Here is a 27,233-nt window from a genome sequence, read left to right on the forward strand (position 1 = left end):
TATTTTTTTATTTTTTAAGCAAAAACTATACGTAAAAGAATTCAACATCTAGATTCCATCAGGTGAAAATTTAACTCTTAAAAGCAAAGGAAAGAATCTCACAGACATGAAATGAAAAAAATTAATGAGTCAGAAAGAAAACTTCGATTTAACTAAAATTTCTTCTCCCCAACATCAGATATCCTTCCAGAATCATGAATAGAAAAGTTTATGACTTACAATTCTATATTCAGAAATTCATTCAATAAAAATTTTTTTGAGGGCCAATGTTGTACCAAAAATTGAGCTAAAGTAATTGCAATCATGTCTAGAGGCGAGAGGAAGGCTGAAAAACAAACTTTTCACATTCCTTTGTCAGTGGCCTCCAGAAGCACCATAGGCTACCCTGCACTAAACCGTGCCAAGGAACCCCAAGAAGAGAAGGTACAAGAGTACCCTAACTAGAAAAGAATTAACCAGACACATGTCTACTTATTGCTCCTTGTCACTGGGGCAGAGGCTGTTTTCAGTTGTTTGTAAACTTTCCACTATCAGTGCGGTGGGTATAGGACAGTGAGAATGCGCTGTTCTTGGACTTGCTCTGGGAGGGGACGGACTTTGCATACCGGCCATTGGTCAGCACCCCTCTACAAACCTGAGACAAAGCCTCACCTGACTGTCACCATCTAAATCACAGACACAACCATAAACAGGTTCGGCGAAGTCTTGCCATTAAGTTCAACGACAAAAGGATTGATGAGTAGCAAAAATACCATGACAACTTACATTTTTCTGAATAATTTTTAACAGTTATAAAATTATGCAAATATCGTTACTACATTGACATGTCATATATCTATATGTATATTTAAATCTAGTCAGCAAACAGTGTCAGCATTAGTGTCGGGTGTACCATAAAGTGATCCAGCACTTTCCTGCGTCGTCCGGTGCTCCTCACAAGGGCACTCTCGGGCCCGTCCCCTGCGTCCCTCATGCGCTCCATCCTCCTCCCCTCTGGGGACCATCAGTTTGCTCTCCACAGTGAAGAGCCTGTTTCTTGGTTTGTGTCTCTTTGTTTCCGTTGCTTTTTTTCTTCCTTAAATTCCACATATGAGTGAAATCATACGGTGTTTGTCTTTCTCTGGCTGACTTCACTCAGCACTACACTCTTTAGTTCCAGCTACGGCATTGCAAATAGCAAGATTTCATTCTTTTTATGGCTGAATAATATCCCGCTGTGCGTGTGCATCGGTGTGCACGTGTGCGTATGCACGTGCCTTTGTGTGAATGTTTGTTCTAATTCTCTGAAAAATACTGCTGGTATTTTGATGGGGTTAAATGAGTAGATTGCTTTGGGTCCTATAGACAGTTTAACAGTATTTGTTCCTCCGATCCATGAGCAGCATGGAATGTCTTTCCAATTTTTTGTGTCGACTTCCATCTCTTTCCTATGGCTTTACTGAGATCATTCATCAACAGGTAAGATACAATATCCAAAATAAGAATACTCATCTAAGATTTCAGTATCATCACTAGAAACTGGTACTAGTAACAATTTCCTTGTATTTAATGAGAGTGTCAGTAGAGTTTGTTTTATTTCTGATACTGACATTACCAAACACAGTCTCAAAAATGTTTTCGAAATTGGTAAGTATAACTGAAGTTCGTATAAAAAATAGTGGGCTCGTCTGCTCAGGCTACGAGAACAAAGTACTGTACACAGGGTGGCTTCAATCACAAAAATTCATCTTCTTGTGGCTCTGAAGACTAGAAAATCCAACATCAGGGTTCTGCCAACTCAGTTTCGGGGGAGGACGCCCTCTTGGCTTACAGAGGCTGCCTTCCCTCTGTGTCCTGACATGGCCGCTCAGTGCAGACTCAGAGAGAAACTGTGCGTTCCACAGTGTGTCTTCTTACAGGGACACTAAACCTTTCAGATCAGGGCCCTACCCTTTTAACCTCATTTAACCTCAATTATTTCCTTACTCCAAATACAGCCACACTGGCATGGGGGGAGTGGGTTAGGGCTTCAACCTGTGAATTTGAGACACAAAACTCAGCCCACTACCAACGGAATATATAGCCTTTATATTATAGGCAGAGGAAATGCACAGTGATGAGATACGACAAAAGGAACGAAGGAGAGAATAACAAAGTCCCGAATGATGACAGAAGTAAAACAAGACTATCAGGCTAAGACTATGGACAAAACAGGAAAAACTTCTCTTTCAAGAGGAAGACTCTCAGATTGAATTACTTACTTTCTACAATGAGTGAATACCACCACCAGAACGAAACACATGACAAAAGCTAACACAAAACATCCATAAGTTATGTTAAGTCATGATAACTTCAAGAAGAGAAGGATTACCGTGTTAAGAAGAACAAGACAGAATTTAAAGTCAAAATAAAATTAAAGGGGGATTTCCTATGAGAGGGTATAATCCACCATGACGATGGAACAGAAACAGGGATCCTCCAAGAATACACCGTAGAGATAAACAACACAAATACTGGCTTTTTCACAAAAGGAGAAACTGATAGGTGTAAAGGGAAACAGCATGCATTCTTTCACGCAGCTGCATTTAGAGCAAGAAAATACAGAAAATCTGTGCTGAATGCGTTTGCATAATATCAGATTATCTGCCATAACAAATAGAAAGATTGTTTATTTGCAGCATTCAAGAAAGACAAATGGAAATGTATTTGAACTAAGAAGAGAGCTCAGTGGGATACACAGGTTGCAAAATATTATTTTAAAAAATCAATAACTTCCCTTAACACCAGAAATAATAATCAGGAAAACATATTGAAAAACATCCTTTTCACAAAAAAAATAACGGACAAATACTGCCAAGAAAATCAGCTTTAAAATACATGCTTGATTGTATCAAGAAAACTAGAGAACCATAGACAAGGGCCTAGAAGATGGTTTAAATAAATGAAGAATCAATCCCTACGAGGCAAGAAATCAATAGGATAAATCTGTCAATTCTTCCCAAATTAATTTATAAATTTTAAGTTATTGCTCTTACAGAATTGAATTGGATTGATAAGGCTGTCAAAACAAAATACCATACACTGAGGGGCTTACACTGCAGAAATCTGTTTTCTCATACTTGTAAAGGATGGACATCCAAAGTACCGGTATCGGCGGGTATGGCTGGTCCTGAGGTCATCTTCTTGGCTTGCGAATAGCTGTGGTCCCACTGTATCCTCTCCTGGTCCTTCCTCCGAGCTTTCTGTGTCCTAATCTTTTCTTCTCCTCAGGAAGACAGAAGCCAGACAGGATGAGGCCCACCGCAGTGACCTCACTTAACCTCATGTACCTCCTGAAGGGTCTATCTCCATGTGGAGTTACTGGGGGTGAGGGCTTCAGCACAGGAATTTGAGGGGAACATTTTCAGCCCATAGCAAGAGCACAGCAGGGGCCTCATGCGTCACCAGTCCCCATGTCCTGTGCCTGCTTCCTGTGCCACTCCTGTGAACATGGCACCAGATTCTGCTCCAACAGGAAATGGGAGGAAGTGCTGTGCTCCGCATCCCAATGGCCCCGGGGTCTCTGTCCCCACCCAGTCTACTGTGACGCGGGAGGACTTTGGTTTATATGACAGCATCATAAAAGGAAAACGGCCAGGAGCTCTGACTAAGGAGGTGGAGAGCCCTGCACCCACCTGTCTGCTCAGGCTGTGCAAAAACAGGAAACAAACCAGCCCTTCTGCGAGGTCAGCGGGGTTTCCTCTTGCATGCCAGCGAGCCTGAAGACTAATACTGGATGGCGTGCTCATAGGGCGCCATGGACTCTGGAGCACTGTCCTCACTTGAGAACTCAAACGCTGTCATTCTTAGTTGTATCTGCCATTGAGCATTTCAGTATTACACTGAAAAGGGGTGTTAATCTAACCGTAGTTAAAATATTAAACCCTCTAATCTTATTACTTACAAAAAAAAACAACGCTATAGACTAAATTCTTATATTAAAACCTAACTCCCAGTGTGCGTTTATCAGAAGTGGGGGCCTCTGGGCGAGGATCAGATCACTGGGTGCAGTCTTCAAGAGTGGGGTTAGTGTGCACAGAAGGGACCCCCAGAGAGCTCGCTCACCCCTCCTGCCATGGGAAGACACAGCGAGAAGATGGCCTCCAGTGAAATGAGACGAAGAAAGGAACAGGCCTTGGGCTTGGACTTCCCAGTCTCCAGAACTGTGAGAAATAAATGTCTCTTGTAGAAGCCACCTAGTCTAGGGTGCTTTTATCACGGCAGACAGATAGGAGCAGACAAACACAACCTACTTGATGCGACGATCAATGTTATTGCAGACGACAGCCCCTCTGAAGGCCTTTGGGGAGGAGGGATTCTAGAGACTCCCCAGTGATACCATGAAAGGACACTATGTCTGCCCTGCATGTACAAAGAAGCCTTTAAATACAGTCCAAAGTGTAAAGTGATATCAAAATGCATTAGTCCTGACATGCGGCCACAGGTCCCCCAACAAAACCCTCTACTGATGAGGAAATCATGACCGGATACAAAAATCACCACCTTGCAAAACTCCAGGCCACCGCAGGTAGAGGAGCTCAGCAGTGCTACAATGGACATATGGTAGAGCCCATTATTCTGCCAACTTCTGCTCTAATTCAATCTAAAATTATCCTCCAACGGAAAAGCAAAGGACTTGAAAACTTTTTCAGTGCTTTTAAAGGTAGACATCCAAGGACACAGAGACCCCTGAGCAGACACGCAGACTCCCAGCCAAGCTATGGCACGCACCGTGTGTCTAGAGGAGAAGCGCTTTCCACAAGCATAATGGTGAGAAAGTTTACAGTGCCTGTTGATGAAAGCGCCTCCTTTAATTAGTATTGACGAAGGTTAAAATTTAGCCCTTGAACACGAGCATAGGCAAAAACAGGAAAATTTTTGGAAGAAGTCATGAAAATCCTTATAAAGAGCAAGAACCCTTCCAAAACAGATGGGCATAAGGCAAGAACAGTGCGGTAAGCAAAGATTGGGCCAAAAAATACGCACCAAAAAAAAAAAAAAAAAAAAGATTTCTTCTTGATGCAGTTAGTTGAGATTTTTATAGTTGCTCTAATAAGACTGTAATGGAAATGATGTACCATACCCATCCATGCACACAGGCACACACAAGGTGACCATTTCCTGAACAGCATGATGTTTTCATCCACTTGGTATAACTTCAGATATCCCGCTTCTCTCCCAAACATGTCGCACCTGGAGTGTGTTTTAACTAGTCGCAGCTCTGGCCGGTAGTGTAGCTCTAAACCTCACACATCCTTGAAACCTTAGCAGCTCGAAAATATTTACAAAATGTCACTTGAACACTCAATATCTCAAAGATGAGTAATGTGCTCCTGAAATTATCCTACAGATGTAAGCTGCAGATGATCTGACAGTGCTTTGTCATTGGCAAGGAGATGGTGTATGCTTTTGATTTCCTTTATGAATTCATCACCTAATATGGAAACAACATGCCTGAAATTAATATTAGGAAGAGCAATAGACTGAAATCATTCACACTAACCAAAGGAGTTTTCTGAAACTCTCACTAGAACTCGTATTTGTTTCTAGTAAGACATAGCATTCCTATCTTATTTTGTCCACCCCAACAATCAGAAAAAAATATATAGCAAAGTCAAGATAAAACCCTGTACCTTAAGGTCCACATGGAGCTGGCATGACTAGTAGACAGGTGGGCAGCGATCTCATGCCATGAGCAGAGAGAAGCGGCTTGAGGTTGAAGACCACTCACTGCCAGAGTGCAGGGGTTCGTTCAGACAATAGGACTGTCACTCTGTCCAAGAGACCTAATGCAGAAAAATCTGAAACAAAGAGCAATTAGGAAACAATCAAAACAGCTGCCTTATCTCTACCATCAGGAAGGGGTTAAAGTACAACACCAGTGGTGCACTGAGAACTAAGTGAAGGGACAGGACCACAGTGGAGAGGAGCCGGTCATTCCTGCAATGACTGTGGGGACAGGAGACAGACTGGGTACCCTGAGCAGTGAGCGGGGTCAGATTACACTTGTGACAGAAAAACAGTGCAAGTATGTATCAAAGAGTCAACAGTGCCAGCAGATGCCAACAGAGTCAACAGCTCCCCAATATGGGGAGTGAGAGCTGGAGAAGAAGGAAGCCGTGGCGTTCCATAAGGCCTGCCAGGATCCCGAGGACAGCCGCTTCGAGCTCACGGGAAGCACCAGCTGGCCGAGCCCAGAACTGATGGGAACTCAGGTGGAGTTCACTGGGGGCAGTGATGGAAACCAGGGGTCTCTCTTTCATTGTCTTGGGCCATTAATTTCATCATCCACATCTTGTAGACAAGAAAACATGAATTTCACTTAGAGAAATAAACGACTGAACTGTGTCTTTGGTGCACTGATGTTTGTTCTTCATGGTGATCCCAGTGAGTGAGTGGGTGTGCCCTCCGGGGAAGGGGGTGTAGAGAGCCTACCCCAGGCCACGTGCCCCTTCCTCTATGCGACCCTTCCCACCCAGTCAGTGCGCTTAACATCCACAGGTGAGGAAGCCTCCATAAGGAAGGAGAGAAGGACTCATGAGTTTCATGAACTCACATTACTAGCATGACAGAAAAGTCGACTCAACAGTCCTTCTGAACCCTTGGAAATAATCATTTATGATTGAAGACTGGCATAGGTGAAAATAATTACAGATAAAGGCTTGTGATTAAAATTTGTGGGTAAAAATAATTTAAAAGTAAGCTGTATACTTTAAAAGTATATTAGAGAATTATGTTTAGAGAAAAGGAATCCATAGAAACAGGCAAGTACAGGCTGCCAAATTATAAGATAGTTATGAGGATTAATTAGACTGTATTAGTAAGCTTTCCTGCAGAGAGAAACCTTTGAGATCTCTGCCCCTATCCCAGGACCGCACCTCTCATGACTGGAGGTAAACACAGCTACACACTGGAAGGCCCTGGAAATGCTGGTGGGACACGGTGCATCCCATGACCACTCCTACTCTGTGGGTCCAAGCGAGTCTCCATGGGCAATTCTCAAGTCTACAGGAAGCCCAAGAGGAATAAAAATTAAATGCCCCTTCAAGGGAAAGGGGACATGAGAAAAAGTGAAAATAATAATGAAGCCCATTAAAAAAATTATCTGTAAAATCTAGGAAACACAGATAATAAAAACTATTCCTTACCAGACAGTATAATAGTGTCTAAAAGATACAAGGCAGCACTGCTGATTAGATAAACAGATCAGTGAAACAAGATGGAAAACCCTACATCAGATGCACATAGAGAATTGTAGTGAATAATGAGGACATTTCACATCAGCAGGGAAAAAATGTCAATAATGTGAAGACAACAAGAGAGACATTTGTGGGAAAATGTCCATCTCCAACTGACCTCCAAGAAATAGCCAGTGGGACAGATTTTTAAACTTGAGAAATGAGACAAAAAGTACTTTTGGGGGGAAATAAAGTTGTTCATATTCTTGGAGAGCAACCATTTCTGATTAAGGCATACAATTCAGATATTATCAAAGTAAAAATTGACAAATCTAACTACAAAAATAATTTCTGCATGATTTAAAAAACTCAGGTAGAAAGATAAGAAACAAATAAGGAAAAGTATTTCCAACATTACCATAAAGGAAAGGTTAGTCTTCTTAGTTTATAATGATCTAAGCATTGGTAAGAAAAAACCCAAAAGAAATTGGACAAAAATGTAAAGCTGAGAAGACATTTTACAGAGAAAGAAATTCAAATATACCTTAAATACAAGGTAATAATTCTCAACAATAAAATCACAGTGATTCCAATGAGATAGGCTTCACCTGTCTTCCTGCAAATTTCAAATAAATGAGAGCATTCTGTATTGACAGAAACAGGAGCTAATAGGTGTGTTCATGTATTGCTCCAGGAAGGGCAAGTAAGTTCAACCTAGAGTACTGGCAGTGTTTATCAACATTTACAATTCAAATATCCTGTAACTAACAATTCTACTGTTCGCCATGGTGAATAGAGAGACTCACACATGTATGAAACAATCAATGTATGTACAAAGAGAGTTACTCTATCTTTCCCCATTAGCACCTCAGGGCAAAGGGTTATCCCTACTATCCATTCATGACACGCTTTCATCACTGGTCCATAAGTGACCCTTTAATTACTGCTTTTTCACATAATGTAAAACATATTTACAAATACTCCATTTTGGGCGCCTAAGTGGCTCAGCTGGTTAAGGGTCCAACTCCTGATTTTGGCTCAGGGCCCTGCATCAGCCTCCACACTGGGCATGGAACCTGCTTGGGATTCCCTCTCTCCCTCTCCTTCTGCCCCTCACCCCTGCTCATGTGCACGCTCTCTCTCTAAAACAAAACAAACCCCACCAAACAAAACAAACAAAATAAAATAAAGGCTATGACCTTGAAGAGGATATGCCACCCCTTCCCACACCCCAGTTAAGCATTGTCCTGAAACCAATTCATTGTTACTTTATTTTTCGGAGAGTTTAACTGCATCTGTACACATTCCTGAAAAGTACTATACAAATGTAACACATATATATCATATAACATACAGATGTGTGTTATATGTATCATATCATATATATCATATATGTAGGTGGTTTGGACTTTGACCATATATATATGTACTGGGACTCATTTTTCCACTTAATTTTTTTACTAAAAATCATCCATGGAGTTCAATGCCCCTGTAGTCAGTTTGAGATATGACCTGATAATATTCCATTATAAAACATACAAATTTATTCATTCATTTTCCTGTGGATGCACAATTGGGTTGTTGCCAGGTGTTTGTTTTTATAAACAGTGTTGCTACAAATACTCTTGTTCATATCTCTTGAAGAACATGTTTAAGGTCTTCACTTTGGTGGGATTGCTGGGACATGAGATCAGTCAATATTTAACTTGAGGAATTAACACTAATGTGTTTTCTAAAGAAGCTAGGACAACTGAGATGATCACCAGTAATGTCTAATAGATTCCACGGATTCATACCTGTTACAAAACTTGATAGTGTCGAGTTTTTCATTTTAGAGAATTTTTCATTTTTGGACATAAAATTGTAACTCACTCTTTAATTGTATTCTCCTGATTACTAATGATATTGAAAATCATTTTATATTTTAGTGGACAAAATATGTTTTGTTCAATCAAATGCTTGTTTATCTTTTGCCAAGTTTTTTTTTCTTATTGTTTTGTAAAAATTCTGCATATATTCTTGATAGGTCTTTTCAATTGTGTTTGTGAAAATCTTGTGTTTTGTACTCATTTATATCTTTTTATTTTTTATATCTTTTTACTTTAAAATATCTGTTGATGAACAAGAGAGCTTACTGTCATAGTCATTTACCATTTTTTCTTTCATAATCAAAGCACTTTGTATCTTATTTAAGCAACTTGTTCATTCCAAGGTCCAAAGACTTTCACCTATAATTTGAAAATGTATTTGTATCTAAGATTATATTCATTTGTATCCAAGATCTATAAAGAATTTATATAACTCAACACCCCCCCCCATATAATCAAGTCAAGAAAAGGGAAGAAGATATGAACAGACATTTCTCCAAAGAAAACATACAAATAACCAACAGATACATGAAAAAATGCACCACATCACTTGGCATCAGGGAAATGCAAATTAAAACCACAATGAGATATTATCTCACACTGGTCAGAATGGCTAAAATGAGTAAGACAGGAAACAACAAATGTTGGTGAGAATGTGGAGAAAGGGGAACCCTCTTACACTCTTGGTTGGTGCAGCCACTGTGTAAAACAGTGTGGAGGTTCCTCAAGATGTTAATAATAGAGCTACCCTACAAGCCAGAAATTGCACTACTGGGTATTTATCCCAAAGATACAGACAGAGTGATCCAAAGGGGCACAAGCACCTCAATGTTCATAGCAGCAATGTCCACAATAGCTAAACTGTGGAAAGAGCCAAGATGACCATCAACAGATGAATGGATGAAGATGTGGTCCAGATAGATGATGGGCTGTTACTCAGCCATCAGAAAGGACGAAATCTTACCACTTATATCAATATGGATGGAACTGGACAGTATTACGCTGAATGAAAAAAGCCAGTCAGAGAGAGACAATTATCATATGGTTTTAATCATATACGAAATATAAGAAACAGCACAGAAGATCACAGAGGATGGGAGGAATCAGAGAGGGAGACAAACCATAAGAGACCCTTAACTCTAGGAAACAAACTGAGGGTTGCTGGGGAGGGGAGGAGGGTGAGGAGAAATGGTAACTGGGTGATGATGGGCATTAAGGAGGGCACATGATATGATGAGCACCGGGTGCTACACGCAACTGATGAATCACTGACCTCTACATCTGAAACTAATGATGTTGGCTAATTGAATTTAAATAAAAACATAATAAAGAGTTTGTTTTTTGTTTAATTCCTTAATTCTTCTGCAGTTAACTCATTAATATATGAGATGGTAATTCAATGTCATTGTCAGAAATATAGCTATTCTCCAGTTCTATGAAGCCCACCACCTCTCCTGACTGATCAGATACATGGCATGTGTTGGTCTTCTACAAAAACGCTAGTTTATTGGCCAATTGTCTGATCCTGAGCCAATATCACACATTCATAATAACGTCTATTAAGACAAGTCTCTTCTTTCTGCCCTTTTTCTTCACAAGTGCCCTACCATCATCTACCATATCTTTGCTCCATATAAATGTAGAATCATCTTGTTGAGTTCCATGGAGGAGGGGGTGGGGTGGGCGGAGCCCATAACATTTTGATTGGATTTGCATTGCATCTGTACATCTATTTGAGAAGAATTAAAATTTGTACATTTTTTAAACAATTTTATTTATTTGTCAGAAAGCAAGCAAGCATTAGCAAGGGGAGCAGCAGGAAGAGGGAAGCAGACTCACTGTAGGGCAGGGAACCCAATGCAAGACTCAATCCCAGGACCCTGGGATCATGACCTGAGCCAAAGGCAGATGCTTAACTGATGGAACCACCCAGGCATCCCTAATTTTCACAACATTAAGTCTTATGTATTCACAGGACAAAGAATTAGGTTTACAATATATAAAGAATCACTACAAATTGATTCACCTGTGTATTACTTTAGATCTCTGTAAAATTTTAGGACTTTTACATAGACATTTTACACATCTACTGTCTAGTTTTATTCCTACATACATGATATCATCAGATGCTATTATAAATTCCCTTGTCTAATTGTATGATTAAATGTTTACTGTGCTTATATTTCTAATCATTATTCCATAGGTTTTTGGGGATTTCCTACATCAACCATCAGAAGTGGGAACCTGGGGGATGGGGGCTAAATCTGGGAAGAGAAAGCTCCTTCAGTGTAAGAAATTCTAGGGGAGGGATTCAGATGCTGGCCGTCAGCAGACAGCACGCCCAGGAGTTGGCACCTGGAGGTATAAGCACCTAAACTCCCGAAAGTGGGTGAGGCTTGGGGTAGCCGCATGCGTTTCTTAGTACCCTCCCTGCCCTGACGCTATTCCCCACTGCGGACCAGACACTACACAGCGATGCTGCATCCCCTGAGCAATTCCAGAGGCCCAGCCATCCAAGACTTATGCGGGGATATGGCCACCAGCTCCTAGGACCCTCCTCAAGGTGCCTCTGTGGCTCCTGCAAAACTCAGGTGGCTCATGACAGATGAAGGCTGACAGCTATAAATGTAAGCCGGTAGAGCCCATGGCAGCGACTGCGCCACACTTGGGATCATCACCACAGGAGATCGACACAGACTCTGGCACTTGATGTGACAGCTGATAATTTAGTGAAAACCTTCTCAGTAGGAAGAAAACAAAGCAGTTTATCTTCACATAATGGGGAGGGCAAATTCACTGTTTTGCACTCCATCTATGCCAACTCTTACTCTCTCTTATAATATAGTTCACAGGGGCCTCATTTATCTTCACATGCTTTTGAACATCACTTTGATCCAGTATTGATTAAATCATTATGCCTGAACCTGGAGAACAACAAGTAGTAAGTACCCTGGTGCCAGAGGGTCCCATTAAGATACAGGGACTTAATCTATTAAAAGAGCTTCAGGGGTCCGGTGCTCTAGGACATATCATAATACTCCCTCAAAGATACAGGGCAAGTCCTTCTATCTCCCAAAGTTTACTACTCAAAAAGAATAGCATTTGGTGGGCCTCTCTGGGTTTTCTCTAATAGACTTTATTTTTAGAGCAGTTTTAGGTTTACAAAAAAATTACATGAAGGATAGAGAGTTCTTATCTGTAAGGTGAGAGCCCACTCTCATCTCCCCCACAATTTCTTCTATTATTAATGCCTTGCATTAGTGGCATTCACTTGTTACAACTGATAAACCAATATTTATATATTATTAATAACTGAAGTCCATAGATAAAACTAGGGTTCACTCTTGACATTGTACATTCTATGTGTTCTGACAGGTGCAAAGTAACTTGTAACTACCATTTCAGTACCATTAAGAATAGTGTCACTGCCCTAAAAATCCCTGTATGCACCTATTCATCCCCTTTTTCCTCCCCTGGCAATTACGGATTTTTTTATTATTAATTATTTTTATTCACATATAATGTATTATTGTATTATTTGCCCCAGGGGCACAGGTCTGTGAATCGCCAGACTTACACACTTCACAGCACTCACCATAGCACATACGCTCCCCAGTATCCATAACCCAAGCCCCCTTTCCACACATACACCCCCCCCCTTTTTTTTTTTTACCATGTACATAGTTTTGCCTTTTGCCACGAAGTTGGAATTACACAGTATGAAGCCTTTTCACATTGGCTTCTTTCACTTAGTAATATGCATTTAAAGCTCCTCTGTGTCTTTTCGTGGCTTGATAGCTTTTTTTTTTTTTTTTTTAAGCACTGAATAATATCTCATTTTCTGGATGGACGAGAGTTTGTTTATCTTAGTATCCTAAGCTTGACAACTCATTTAGTTTTATTGCTGAATAACATTCCATTGTATGAATGCACATTCAGAAGTGTCCTACATATTCCTGACCATTTTTTTCTTTCTTCTTTTTAAAATATTTTATTTATTTATTTGACAGAAGGAGTGAGATAGCAAGAGCAGAAATACCAGCAGGGGGAGTGGGATTCGGAGAGGGAGGAGCAGGCTTCCCACCAGGCAGGGAGACAAATGTGGGGCTCGATCCCAGGACCCTGGGATCATGACCCGAGCTGAAGGCAGAGGCTTAACAACTGAGCCACCCAGGCACTCTAGTTTTTCTTCTATCTAAATTTTATAATTGTCTTGTTCATTTCCATTTTAAAAAGCAGATATTTTTATGAATTTTCATCCCTACATCAACTCAAGAAAAACTGAGTAACATTTTGCTTGATTCCAATTTGGGGCAATTATGAAAAAAAAAAAAAAAAAAAAAACCCTGCTAAAAGCACCTGTGTGCAGGTTTTGCGGGGATGTAGGTTTTCAACTAATTTGGGTAAATACTAAAAACACAACTGCCTCTTTGGATTTTGTAGGCAACAGGCATGACACTTGGAAATCCAACCTGACCCATTTATTGAGGGAACACAGAAAGCTCCATGTTTAAGTTCAGCCAAAGCCAGAGAGAGTTTCTGTAGGTTCAGACTCTGTGCAAGCTCCATGGCCTTAGAGCCCTGTAGATCAGTGGTGTTAAAAATACTGTCTGGCATCTCTGGCAATCCCTGAAAGGAGACTTAACACATAGAACCTGATACCCAGACTACAAGACCAGGTGACAACATATCTGCAGCTGTCCATTAGAAGCCGATATGACCAGTGCCACTGAGGCACTGGCTCTTACTGGCCCGTCAACCATCCACTGTGAGATGAGTAGCTAATTTTGAGCAGAGTCTTTGCAGATCCAGAGGTATGAGAAAATTAAATGCACGAAATAATGACATGTTCCTGTCAATTCACATGTGGAAGGGTTCTTTAGAACAACTGATGAAAGAAGAAAGAATGTGTGCCTAGTTCCTACATGGGTCAGTGCATCCTGTGGTTACTATCAGAAAATGAGAAACTGTCGCATTACAGCCACTTCCAGAAGTGGCCTTAAAGGGCAATAGTGAAAATGATGCTTTTAGTGGATTGAGCAGGAAGTGGTGAACTTGGAGATCTACTTTAAATGGAGAAAGAACTGGCTGAGGTATATACTCCAAGGCAGAGGTTACCCAGCGTTTTGTTCAGGAGCAAAACAGAAAAAACAACAGGGAGACTGAACACCTGAAAGTATGGGAGAGAGATTACTGAACCTATAGGACAGGCATAGAATAGGCAGATCCTTGACACTCGTGTTCATGACCACCATGGAGCTTTCCCTACAAACATGGCCATGAACTGCTCTGAGATGCGCTTGAAGAACTCCTGGATGGCTGTGCTATTTCCAATGAAGGTGGGAAGGATGACTTCTGTCACAGGTATAAATCTCCCTTCCTAGTGTCATAGGGCTGAGGCAATGTGTCCATGAACTTAGTCACCTTTAGTGGTAGATAAAGAACCTATTCATGAGACCGAGACACAAGCTCCTTTTGATAACAGCTAACATAGGGACAAACACTACAGAATATCTAATCCACTATCAGCAATGACAAACAATGAGTCCTTAAAAAGGCACCCCGCTCTGAGGAATCAGTGTGTACTTGGCTTCTATGCCTACCATGCCCTAACAAGTGCCACACTCTGAGGACTCCCATGATGCTTTCTCTATTAACATTATATCCCAAACAGTATTATCTCAGACCAAAGAACCCACTGTGCAGTAAAACAGTGAAAGAAAAACTGTAACCTATTCTATGTCCCAACCTAAGTTTCTGATAAAGGCCAAGATAAGATGCCACCCATATTACCAAGAGCTAGAATAAATGAGCCATATAATCAAGAAGTGGAAGAGGCAGTTCAAGATGGCAGCATGGGAAGATCCTAAACTCACATTTTCCCATGGACACAACTCTACAGCTACATATGGGTCTGAAAAAGATCCAAAAACAAGCAGAACAGCTTCTCTACAACAACTGATAAAAGGGTCACATCAGGGTAAACAGGAGATACAGAGATAGAGTCTCACCAACACCCCACCCCCAGCAAGGCAAGCCTCACTAGGGAGCAATTTCACAATCTGGAGATTCTCCCTAAGAAATGAGGGGTTTGTGCCTCACATCAAGTACCCCAACCCTAGAGACCTGCACCAGAGACACAAGCCCCCAAAACATCTGGCTTTGAAAACCAACCTGGCTTACATTCAGGAGACCCCAAGGACCTAGGGAACTGAGATTCTACTTTGAAAGGGCACACACAGACTCACTAATGCCAGGACACAGCACAAAGGAATTTGGAAAAGCACATGAACCATATGCAAAAAAAGATTCATTTGCTGATCTTAAAGCATGCTCTGGAGAGGCAAGGGATTATTAGGACTCCCTCCAGGAATGGAGGTACTGGTAGGCACCAATTCTGTGCTCTCCATCTATCTTGCCAGCACTAGCACTGGCATGCTCCACTGGTGTGTCCTGGCCCTATACTCCCCTCCCGCCTTACTAAAACCAGTGGATACATGTAGTCCACACAGGAGATACCCCTTAGGCATTGGATCTGGTGAACTGGGGACTTGTACTTCAGTGTCCCATGGGACTGAAACAATAAAAGAGACATTTCCTGGCAGACTACCACCTCCCAGGGCATGAAGAAGAAGGAGGAGGAAAAGGAGAAGAAGGAGAAACTATGATTTATTTACTTATCCTATAACTTCAGCAATGGGGGGCAGGCTTTAGAATGACCACACATCTAGAGGCTATGGAGGTGCTCTAAGGGATGTAGGCCAGGTACGCCATCTTTGCATCCCGCCTTTGCTTTGCTACATCTTGTGGGTACCTCCCAGAAAAGAGTTTATATACTAGAGCCCTGATTTTCCCAACTGTCACTCGGGGCACACATTCAGACTGCCCAGTCTAGAGGATAGCAGGGTTTATAAATGTGGCCCCAAAGGACTGTACAGTGTGTACTCTTGAGATACTTCCCCTTGGAGTACAGACCGATCTTGGCAAACAAAACAATTGGAACTTAAAAATAATAAATCAGGCAGTTTAGATAATCACAAAGACTCAAAAGACAACCAAAAATTTGTGTAAGGTTGAATGATAAGGCTAACCTCCTACACATGGACACTACTTCAAGATACATGAGGACACTCCTTCAAGACTGGGAGAGGTAGATGTTTTGCCTAATGCATACAAACAAACACAGAGTCAAGCAAAATGAGGAAATAGGGGATATTTTCCAAACAAAGGGATACAACAATACCTCAGGAAAAGACCTTAATGAAGTAGAGATAAGTAACTTACCAGATAAAGAGTTCAAAGTCATGGTCATAAAGATGCTCACCAAAATTGGAAGAATGAATGAATGCAATGAGAACTTCAACAAATAGACAGAAAATAGAAGAAAGTACTTAACAAAAGTCATAGAACTAAAGAATACAATAGCCAAATTTAAAAATACACTATAGGGCTCAATAGCAGGCTGCATTTTAAAAATACACTACATGGGTTCAACAGCAGACTACATGAAGTAGAAGAACAAATCAGAGCCGGAAGACAGCAGTGGAACTCACCCAAACAGGGCAGGGAAAAAAATTTTTTTAAAGAATTAAAAAAAAAAATAAAGATAGCGTAAAAGTCCTATAGGACAACATCAAATGAAGTAACATTCATTATAGGGATTCTAGAATAAGAGTGAAAGAGGAAGAAAATTTACTTGAAGTAATGCCTGAAAACCTCCCTAATGTAGGAAAGGAAACATACATCCAAGTCCAGGAAGTCCAGAGAGTTCCAAAAAAAATGAACCTAAAGAGATCCATGCCAAGACACATTATAATTAAAGTACTGAAATCTAGGGATAAATAATCTTAAAAGTAGCAAGAGAAAAACAACTTGTTATGTATAAAGGAATTCCCCCTAAGACTATGAGCAGACTTTTTTTTTTTTTTTCCAGCTGTCATTTATTTTTGGCTCTTGGGGCAATGTTATATTTTCAATATGAAATAAAAGCAAGTTCAACACAAAACGGAAATTTGAAATGTAGGACAAGATGAAGCCTGTCCTACAGGGAATAGCAAAAGGAAAAAATGAGATGTTGCCAAAGATGGGAGGGTCTCCTTGGCCCCTTTCTGGAAGAATGATTCAAAAGATTTAGGTGGCAGTACAAACCTTTCTGTATATACAGAGCAGAGCTGGATATTTGCTAAGAAAAGGTGGGGATAGGGAGGGTCTTTCTGGAGGCTAGTCCCTCTTCCCCTTCTCCAACCAGGGGAAAAGAAAGGAATCCAACATATGAAGGAGGTTATGTAGGAAAGGGAAGGATCCTGCTTAACAGAGTGAGGCAGACCCCTGCAAAAGAAACAGCTCAGGACACAGCTTGGAAGAAGATGATAAATAGAGATAATACTGTGAACACCTCTCCTGAAGCTGAGAGGGCCAGGGAAATTCCTGGAAATTAGGTCTCAAGAGCTGGATATCCCTCTCCAAACTGCTCTAGAATAGAATACGCTACCCCTTCCTTATAGGTACCTCTACTGCTATGAGGTAGCTTGGTTTCCTTTCCCCCAGGCTACCACATGGGCTTAGGATGGTGGCTGTCTACTGGGTTTTAAGCACTTGGTTCTAAATGGGACCTGATGAGACACAGCTTCTTGAAGAATTATCTTAAAAAACAAAGGGAAGTACCAACAGGACAGATGGGAGAAGGGGACACCAAAAGGAAATACAGGGTTACCCAAAATGGCAGAAATCTAGGTTTCCCGGAGTGGAAGAGAGGAGATATTCAACAAACAACAAGTGTTTATTGAGTGCCTATTATGTGCCAGGCACTGTGTTCTAGGACCTGCCCCCTCCACTTCCAAAAAAAGAAAAAAGGAAAAAAAAAAAAAAAAAAAAAGGAGACAGAGGCAGAAAATGTAATTCTGAGGGAAAGTACAGGGGCAGCTGAGGAAGAAGGCTGAGGAAATGGAGAAGCCTGAGGTGATAGCACTCTACCATAAGCCTCCTCTTCAGCCTCCTCACCAAAATCTTCCTCCTCTTCTGTGGTGGCATCCTGGTACTGCAGGTACTCAGAGACAAGGTCATTCATGTTGCTCCCAGCTTCAGTGAATTCCATCTTGTCCATGCCCTCACCTGTGTACCAGTGGAGGAAGGCCTGGTACAGGAACATGGCCATGAACTGCTCTGAGATGCACTTGAAGAACTCCTGGATGGCTGTGCTATTTCCAATGAAGGTGACTGCCATCTTGAAGCCACAAGGTGGGATATTGCAGACTCCTATCTTGACGTTGTTGGGGATCCACTTCACAAAGTAGCTACTATTCTTTTTTGCATGTTGAGCATCTGCTCATCTACCTCCTTCATGGACATTCACCCATGAAGACAGCAGCCACAGTGAGGTAACAGCCATGGCAGGGGTCACAGGCAGCCATCTTGTTCTTGGCATCAGAGACCTGCTGGGTGAGTTCAGGCATAGTGAGGGCCTGATACTGCTGGCTTCCACAGCTGGTTAGAGGTGCAAATCCAGGATGAAGAAGTGGAGCTGTGGGAATGCATGTTGACGGCTGCTTCTGGAGGTCAGCAATGAGCTGACCAGGGAAGTGGAGACAGGTGGTGACACCACTTGTGGTGGCTGAGACGAAGTGGTTCTGGTCTCCATAAGTTGGTATGGTCAGCTTGAGAGTGCAGAAGCAGATGTCATAAAGGGCCTCATTGTCAATGCAATATGACTCATCTGTGTTCTCTACCAACTGATGGATAGAAAGGGTGACATTATAGGGCTCGACCACAGTGTCAGACACTTTGGGTGAGGGTACCACACTGAAGGTGTTCATGATGTGGTTGGGATACTCTTCTCAGATCTTGCTGATGAGCAAGATGCCCATTCCAGAGCCTGTGCCCTCACCCAGTGAATGGGTCAGCTGGAAGCCCTGCAGGCAGTCACAGCTCTCGGCCTCCTTCCTCACCACATCCAGGACTGAGTCAACCAGCTCAGCCCCCTCTGTATAGTGGCCCTTGGCCCAGTTGTTTCCTGCCCCAGAGTGACCAAAAAACAAAGTTGTCTGGTCTTAGTATCTGCCCAAAAGGACCTGAGCAAACAGAGTCCATGGTCCCTGGTTCTAGATCCACCAAGATAGCACGAGGAACATATTTGCCATGTGTAGCTTCATTGTCGAATGTGGAGATGTGATCCAGCTGCAGGTCACTGTCACTGTGGTAGCTTCCAGTGGGGTCGATGCTATGTTCATTACCGATTACCTCCCAGAACTTCGCACTGATCTGGTTACCACACTAACTGGCCTGGATGTGCACAATTTCCCTCACTGTTAAAATTCATTTTAATTTTTTTACTCACCTCAAGGTGTGTACAGGGCAAGAAAATGATATGGAATTTTTTTTTTCTGTACTGCTAGTTGCAGGATGAAAGGATGGGATGTGTCCCAGAGGCTGAAGCAGCAAGGTCTGAACACAGCTTCAGGAAGGTTCTGAGCGAGAGTATGAGCAGACCTTTTAGCAGAAGCTTTGCAGGCCCAAAGGGAGTGTCATGATATATTCAAAATACTGAAAGGAAAAAAAAAAAATAACAAAACACCATCCAATCAAGAACACTCTACCCAACAAGGCTGTCACTCAGAATCAAAGGAGAGATACAGATTGTTCCAGATAACCCAAAGCTTATCAACCTATACCACTCAACTAGTTGTAGAAGAAATACTGAAGGACTTCTTTAAGCTGAAATGAAAAGGCACTAATTAGTTACAAGAAAACATTTAAGAGTAAAAAAAAAAAAAAGTAAAAAAAATAAAACAAAGAAAGAAAAGAAAAGGAAAGAAAAAAATCACTGGTAAAGTTAAATATATAGGAAATATGGTAAATTAATCATTTATAAACATAGTATGAAGGTTAAAGGACAAAAGTAGTAAATTTAACAAAAACTGTAATGGTTAGGAGATACAGAAAATAAAAAGATGTAAAATATGAAATCAAACAATGTTGGGGGGATAATAATGCAGAGTTTTAGAATGTACCCAAACTTAACTTGCAATCAACTTAAAGTAGACTGTCATATATAGGCAAATACATGCAGGCTTCATAAAATCAAAAAGCAAAAATCCAAAGTAGATAATGAGAAAAGAATCTAAGCATAGTACTAAAGAAAGTCATCAAAATACAACAGAGAGAGCAAGAGAAGAAGAAAGGAACAGAAGAACTACAAAATAGCCAGAAAACAATTTACAAAATGTCAATAAACACATACCTACTAATAACTACTTTAAATATAAATGGACTAAATTCTCTAGCAGAATGGATAAAAAATAATTCATCTGTGTGCTACCTATATGAGACTCACTCCAAATATAAGGGCATACAGACTGAAAGTGAAAGATAGTCCATGCAAATGGAAACAAAAAGAAAGTTGGGGTAGCTATACTCATTAAGAGACAAAATAGACTATAAAACAAAGTCTAGGGATAAAAGACAAATATGAACATTACATAATGATAAAGGGGTCAATCCAAAAAGAAGATACAACATTTATAAATATTTATGCACCCAACATAGGAACACCTAAATGTATAAGGCAAATATTAACAGACCTAAAGAGAGAAACTGATATAATTACAGTATCCATAGAGGATTTTGATACCCCACTGATATCAAAGGACAGATCCCATGGACTGAAAAAACACTAAGGAAACATCAGCCTTAAACAACACATTAGACAAAATGGACCTAATAGATAATATATAGAATATTCTATGAAAAGCAAGAGAATACACATCCTTCTCCAGTGCACATGGTAAACATTCTCCAGAACAGATGTCATGTGAGGCCAAAACAAAGCCCTAATAGGCAGCTACATGCAAAACAATGAAACTGGACCATTCTTAATACCTTACACCATACATAAAAATTAACTCAAAATGGATTAAAGTCCTAAATGTGAGACCTAAAGCCATAAAACTCCTAGAAGAAAACATAGGCAGTAAACACTCTGATTGCAGTCTTAGCAATATTTTTTTGGACCAGTCTCCTCAGGCTAGGGCAACGAAATCTAAAATAAATAGACTACAACAAACTAAAAAGCTTTTGCACAGCAAAGGAAGCCATCAACGAAATAAAAAGGCAAACTATAGAACGGGAGAAGACATTTGCAAATCATATATAAGGGGTTAATTTCCAAATCTATAAAGAACTTCCACAACTTAATATCCAAAAACAACAACCTTATTAAAAATTTGGCAGAGGACTTAGACGTTTTTCCAAAGAAGACATACAGATGGCCATAAGGCATATGAAATGGTGCTCAACACCACTAATCATAAGGGAAATGCAAATCAAAATCACATTGAAATATTGCCTCACATCTGTCCCATTGGCTATTATCAAAAAGATAAAAAATAACAAGTATTGGCGAGAGTGTGAAGAAAAAGGAACCCTCATGCACTGTTGGCAGGAACACAAGCCAGTGCAGCCATTATGGAAAACAGCATGGAGGTTCCTCAAGAATTTCAAAATAGAATTCCTATACTATCTAGTACTTCCACGTCTGGGTATTTATCTGAAGATAAACAGCACCATTTGAAAGAGATCTATGCAGTCCTATGTTTGATGCAGACGTATTTACAATAGCCAAGATACAAGAACAAATTAAATGTCTCTCTCTCTATGGTTGAATGGATAAAGAAAAAGAGAGTGAAGTGTTACTCAGCCATAGTCTTCTGATGCATCGTCAGACACACTATCTGCTGCCCCACTGGCGCCCTTTCAGCCATCAAAAGAATGAAATCTTGCCATTTGCAACAACATGGACATAGGAGAGGTATTATGGTGAGTAAAATTAGTCAGAGAAAGACAAATACCTTGATAACTTCATTAGAGATGGAAGTTAAAAAAACAAATGAAATGTAACAGAAATAGACTTGTGGATACAAGAAAAAACTATTGGTTATCAGAGTGGGGGCAGGGTTGGGAGTGGGTGAAACAGATGAAGGGGATTAAGAGGTACAAACTTCCAGCTATAAAATAAGTCTTGGGGACGTAAGGCATAGCACAGAAAATATAGTCAATAACATTGTAATAACTCAGGTGACAGATGGTAACTAGATTTATCATGGGGATCATTTTGTAACATCTAAAATATCAAATCATTATGCTGTACACTTTAACAGGATATTGTATGGCATATATACTTCAAGAAAAAAAAAATTCCGTTCTTTGAAATGCAGGACAGTGAGAGAGAAGATGAGGGGCAAGAGAATAAGCAGGAGGAAAGGGAGAGGTTTTTAATTTTTTTTTTTTTCAAAACAGGATTGCTTTGGGTTTTATTATAAATCTTTCACACAAGAACATTTGAGGAGGATAGTGATCCAGGAATGCCAGGGACTGAACCAAGCCAAGCGGTCACTTCAGGACACAGGATGTGCCATTGAGACGAGGGACCCCCCACTCCCCTACTTCCAGGGAGCTCGCTCTGTGAGGACCGGCGGAGGGAGATACACGACTGTGCGTGGAGAGTGAGCAGGGGTCGCCTGACCCGGAAAGGTGGGCGCAGAACCTCACTGAGGGCCACGAGTAAGACCAAGCACAGCACTTGGAGAAATCCAAGTGTCATGAATGCAGGAGGTCGATTCCTGATAGGGACCAAAAGTCGGTCACACTAAGCAGGGAAAGATTGTTAATTGGCATAATTAACTGTAGCAACTGATGAGACAGACACAGGAATTTGGGAAGGATGGACAGAAGTCTCACTGCAAGTCCACGAATTTAATGATGGACAGAAAGAGTCAAGGGATGGGAAGGGCAAGTCAGACAGCTAAAAGGCTAAAAATTCTGCATTTCCACGCAAAGACAGACAGACAAACTGCATGAATGGAGATCAGGCAGAAGGACAGAAACAGAGCAAGAGAGAAACTCTGCGGGGCTAAAGGACGGGAAGGCGCCGTCTCCGAGTGGAGGGGTTTTCAGAGCAAACTTGCTCGGACCACCCACCTTGGGGCCACCAGAAGCCTCTTGCCGAGATGCCCACATTTGTGGGTTCCAAGACACTATGTTACAAGTTGAGATATAAGGAAGAGGAGGTTAAACAAATTTGGGCAAAATTACTGCTGTGGAAGCTCGGGACACAGGATGTACTCTGGCTTTCACCGAGTCTGTGACCTTCAAGCACTGGGGAGGCGACCGCCGGCCCCCCGCACGTCTCCATAAGCGCGTGACTCGGCGAGCAGACAGCACGGCTGGCTGTCGTCACCGGCCTCCGGCCCCGAGCCCCTGACACCTGCTGCTAGTCCCAGTCCCCTCCTGGAAGGAACGGCTGACTACCCCCATCCATGCCCTGGGCCTGGGGAAAGATCCTCCACTTCGGACTAGGCAGGAATGAGCACCTGCGGCCACCGCACGCCACGGGGCCGAATGTGCTGGACCCCACAAATAATGGGCACAGCGTGCCTCGGCGTGTTGCGGCCGACAGGACAGACCGCCGGAGGACTTGTGAGCTACGGACAGTCCTCTCTCACGGTTCTGGAGGCTGCAGGTCTGAGACTGAGGCACGGGCCGATTCAGCGTCTGGAGAGAAGCTACGTCCTGGTTCCCAGTCGGCATTTTCTCCCTGTGTCCCCAAACGATGGAAAGGGTGAGGGAACTCTGTGGCATCTTTTTTCTAAGGGCACTGATCCCACTCATGAAGGTGCCACCGAACTGCCCCCTCCTCATATGATCACGCTGAGGGTTAGGACTCAGGGTAGGAGTCTGAGGAGGACACAACCCACTTGGCGTGTGGCAGGGCACGCGTGGCAAGTGGACAGTGCGGATCCACCACACTAGGAGCCCTTGAGGTTCTGTCTGCTCTCAGGGGCTGCTGGAGCGACAGCAGAGGATCTGGGCCTCAACTGATACAGTAAATAATTCTGCATTCAACCCAATATTGACAGTTCACAATACAGTATGTAATGGAGACCTAGTTCCTCCTCAAGCAAGGGCTCTTCTGGCAGCCACCAGACCCATGTGGCTACTGAGCCCACAAAATGTAGCTGGACAAAAACACAACAAGCTGTAGGGATAAAATACACTGGATTTCCATGATATAGTCCCCCCCAAAGTAAAATATCTATAAGTATAGGTTTACATCAATGACATGTTGAAATGATAGTATATTATGTTAAATAAATATAACAATAAAATTAATTTCACCTTTTCCTTTTTTCTTTTCACTAGAAAATTGAAACTTAAATATGTGGCTCCCATTTTAGGTCTTTTCAGCGATGCAGATCTAGATGGTGCTTAATAGCTAATAGATGAGCGATCAATCTTTCAATACTGACTGTGGTCTGACACCTACAGCCATGCTCTCAGACCTAAGCCCCCATGAGATGGTCAGACAGCTGCAGACGGTCCGATTCAGCGGGTCTGGAGGGGCCCAGGCAACTGACCTTGGAGCAGGTGACACAGATACCACTGGGCCAGGGACCAGACTTGGAGAACTGCCATCACAGCCCGTCCAATGGGCTCTACCATCTCGTGTGGCCTGAGAACCAGCTCGAGGAAAAGTTTTTGTTCGCACTGGGTAGGACTTCTGGTTGGCCCTCCTAAATTACAAACCTAACAAGCCTTCCAGGACAGATCTTTCACGAAGTTATCCTAGGCTCTCACAACCAACGTGAGGAGGCTCGTAAGATGTTGCCCAGTGGTCTGAAAGCCAGCAGCAGGCATCCCTGCGGATCTCGACAGGTGCCTCACAGGGATTGTGACACAGACACAGACAAACCTCTGCAGACACAGACACATTTGCCCCACATGGGCTCCCAATGTGCCCATGTAAACACGTAATTCTATCACCTGTATTGATGAACATGTAGAATTTTAATCTGACCAGTCTCCTAGGTGATCATAGTTTCCTAGGATTTTAAAACACTATTCTCTAAAGAATATACAAATATAGTCTCAAGTAATCCATACAGAAGTAAGCAAAGAAAAATAAAAATCTCCGCTCACCACTACCCATGCTGCCCTCTCGAGAGGCAAATTCTTTTATGATTTTGATGTAAATGTTTCCAGGACACCTACTATGTGTTTACACGCGGATCTGTACACCTATAAGTCATCTTTCTGTTATATAAATGGGATTAAGTTCAACACACTGTGTGGAAATCTTTTTTTGTTCCTTAAGAAGAACATTTTAATGTTTGAGACGATGTTTTATGTCCGAGAATAGAATGCACGTGGGCTCATGTAGGCACACATGTGTGCGTAAGCACCTGGGGAAAGTACTTCACGGGACAGATACGCCTTTTTTTAAAAGTCATTAACCATAACCATTACTATTTAACCATGTCCTTATGAATAAACATTAACTTTCTCTCCAGTAGTCCTCTATTCCAAGCTACGCTAAAATGAACATTGTGCTAATAAAAAAAAAGTGAACATTTTTCCAAAATAGAAAACTGAAAATGGAATTGCGTGTGTCTTGATACGGGTATCGGCAGTTGCTCTTCAGAAAGACGGAGCCAACTTCTACACCCAGTATCGACACACCTACATCAATACTGGATGTTAGATTTTTCTGGTTTAAGAGGGTACAGTGAATATGCATAGATCATTTTCTAGGAACACTTTCACCAGACAGTCCGTCTACCCTAGTCACTCCTAACCCTTTCACCGTATTGGTCCCTGTGCTGATACCGCATTATTTCAACAGCAAAGATTTACATTGGGATTTTCTTTTTCAAAGTTTCCTTCCTAGTTTTTTAGTTATTCACTTTTCTCAATAAATTTTAAAAGTGGATTGTGAGGATCCAGAAAAAAAAATTCTTGGAGTTTTTATTTTATTTATTTTATTTTTTATATTTCATTCATTTTCTTGACAGACAAAGATCTCAAGCAGCAGAGAGGCAGGCAGAGAGAGAGAGGAGGAAGCAGGCTCCCTGCTGAGCAGAGAGCCCGATGCGGGGCTTGATCTCAGGACCCTGAGATCATGACATGAGCCGAAGTGAGAGGCTTCAACCCACTGAGGCACCCAGGCACCCCTCTTGGAGTTTTTATTGGCATCCAGTCAATCTTATAGGATAATTTAAAAAAAGGATTATAAAGCTAAAATCCTTATTTATTTGGCAACATGATCGGCCTTTCTAATTTTACATGCCTCCTCACATAATTTATTATGTTTATTTCAGTGTAGGGTTGTTTGGGAAGATCACAGCTCTATCATGTAATGCTGTGCAACCTTTAGATAACTTATCCTATCTGTGCCTCATTTTTTTCATCTAGTAAATGAAAAGAATACTAGCTATCAAAATAAGTGCTTGTGTAAAAGTATCAACTTTTCTTTTTCTATTTCTTTACTTAAAAAAAAAATTATTGGACAGAGAGAGAGCACAGGTAGGCAGAGCAACAGGCAGAGGGAGAAGGAGAAGCAGGATCCCAATGTGGGACTCGATCCCAGGACCCCAAGATCATGACCTAAGCCAAAGGCAGACACTTAAACCACTGAGTCAACCGCATGCCCTCAAAAGGTCAGTTTTTAAAAATCATACCTACATTCCCACTCATTTCTTATGCATTTGTGTAAATAGATTCTTCTCTTAATAAATTTTACAAAGGCTTATCTGTAATATTGCTTCTTTCAAACTATCAGGCTTTTTGTTTCATCGAATATTCAAGAATATCCTTTTGTGGTTTTCTTTTTATTTTTTGCTTTTAACTTTGGTAATTTCTTCCCTTGACTTTCCTTAGATTTGTCTTAGTCGTCTTTATCGTGTTGAGGTAAATACTCAGTTCCAACACAAAGATGTCTCTTTCCTAGGAAGGATTTCTGATTGTTTCCAGAGTTGAACTTGAAGAACCCAGGTTTGAATTGCATGGGTCTGTTTATGTGCAGTTTTTTCCTCCAATAAATATAACACAATGCTATAAACACATTTTCTCTTCCTTATGAGTTTACCATTTTCTTTTCACTAGCTTACTTTATTGTAAGAAAACAGTATGTTTTACAGAGAACACACAAATGTGTTAATCGACATTATATCATTAGCAAGGCTTCTAGTCAACAGGAGAGTATTGGTAAAGTTTTGTGGGAGTTAAAAGTTATAGGTATATTTTCACCTGTGCAGGCGTTGTCAGCCCTAACCCCCATCTTGTTCAAGGGTCAAGGTAGATAGTGTACACAGATACACTTTTTAGGGTATGGTATGTTCTA

The 27,233-nt window shown here is 41.4% G+C and overlaps 1 pseudogene; it reads right to left on the reverse strand.

The window, feature by feature from the left end:
* Positions 1–19,215, reverse strand: part of LOC132006581 (tubulin beta chain-like) — a 174,293-nt pseudogene extending 155,078 nt beyond the window's left edge.
* Positions 19,216–27,233: the final 8,018 nt, after the last annotated feature.

Source organism: Mustela nigripes, chromosome 18 (assembly GCF_022355385.1).
Source record: "Mustela nigripes isolate SB6536 chromosome 18, MUSNIG.SB6536, whole genome shotgun sequence".
Lineage (NCBI taxonomy): Eukaryota > Metazoa > Chordata > Mammalia > Carnivora > Mustelidae > Mustela > Mustela nigripes.